Here is a 1,777-nt window from a genome sequence, read left to right on the forward strand (position 1 = left end):
TGAATTGATAGGCACTTAGGTCGATTCCACCTTTTTGTGATTGTGAATTGTGCTACAATAAACATTCAAGTACAGGTATCTTTTTGAAAAAATGACTTTTCCTTTGGGTAGATACCCAATAGTGGGATTGCTGGATTGAATGGTAGGTCTACTTTTAGTTCTTTGAAGAATCTTCATACTGTTTTCCAAAGAGGTTGTACTAATTTGCAGTCCCACCACCAGTGTATAAGCGTTCCTTTCTCTCTGCATCCACGCCAGCATCTATTGTTTTAGGACTTTTTAATAAAAGCCATTCTAACTGGGGTAAGGTGATATCTCATTGTGGTTTTGATTTCCATTTCCCTGATGGTTAGTGACATTGAGCATTTTTTCTCATGTTTATTGGCCATTTGTCTATCTTCTTTTGAAAAGCGTCTGTTCATGTCTTTTGCCCACTTTTTTTTCTTGCTGATTTGCTTGAGTTCTTTGTAGATGCTGGTTATTACCCCTTTATCAGATTCTTGGCTTGAGAATATTTTCTCCCATTCTGTTGGTTGTCTGTTTGCTCTGTTAATTATTTCCTTGGCTGTGCAGAAGCTTTTAATTTAATCAAGTCCCATTTATTTTTGTTGTTGCTGTAATTGCCTTTTGGGTCTTAGTCATAAATTCTTTTCCTAGGCCGATATCTAGAAGAATTTTTCCTACATTTTTTCTAGAATTCTTATGGTTTCATGCCTTACACTGAAGTCTTCTATCCATCTTGAATTAATTTTTCTAAGTGATAAGAGATAGGGGTCCTGTTTCATTCTTCTGCATGTGGCTATCCAGTTTTTCCCACACCACTTATTGAATAGGGCTTTTCCCTAATGTATGTTGTTGTCTGCTTTGTTGAAGATCATTTGGTTGTAGGTAGATGGTTTTATGTCTAGATTCTCTTTTCTATTGGTCTGTCTCTCTTTTTGTACCAATACTATGCTGTTTTGGTTACTATAGCCTTGTAGTATAATTTGAAGTCTGGTAATGTGATGCCTCCAGATTTGTTCTTTTTGCATCTTCAGTCTTCTTAAACAGAACAACTACCAGCATAGAATTTTATAGCCAGCAAAACTAAGTTTCATAATTGACAGAGAAATATTCTGCTCTAGACAAGCAAGCACTGAGGGAATTTGTCACGACCAGGCCTCCCCTACAGGAAATACTCAGAACTGCATTATATATGGATCAGGACAATAGATACCCACCAGTGTAAAATCACCCAAAAGCTAAAGCTATGGCTTGTATAAAACAATAGCACAAGAGGGAAAATGATGCAATAAGATACTATCCAATGTGATGAACACAACAGTATCCCACACAGTAATTCTGTCACTCTGTGTTAACTGTCTGAATGCACCACTCAGAAGACATAGGCTGGCTGAATGGATAAACATAAATTCTTTATATAAATTGGTAGAAAAATTTAAATACTTGGAGTTTGACTTTATATTCAACTTCAACAGAACATATACATATTATGTAGATATTACCATCTATGTGATATAAAATATGGCTACAGTTTGAATTTTAAAGACAAAAGAAATTGAAGTTGTCTTTAAGGATCCTCAAATTATGATAACCAAAATCATAATGGAATAACCAAATGTAAAACTTGTTACAAAACAGAAAAGGAATCTAATCTAATTCAATCTAATCAAATTAAAAATGAAAAGAATGGATCCTCTGACAGAAGCAACTGCAATTTCTAATTCCTTGATACAAAAAAAAAAACTTAATTACTTAACCTGTTTAATTTAAGTGA

This window comes from Propithecus coquereli, unplaced genomic scaffold, assembly GCF_000956105.1.
Source record: "Propithecus coquereli isolate 6110/MARCELLA unplaced genomic scaffold, Pcoq_1.0 Scaffold9, whole genome shotgun sequence".
Classification (NCBI taxonomy): Eukaryota; Metazoa; Chordata; class Mammalia; order Primates; family Indriidae; genus Propithecus; species Propithecus coquereli.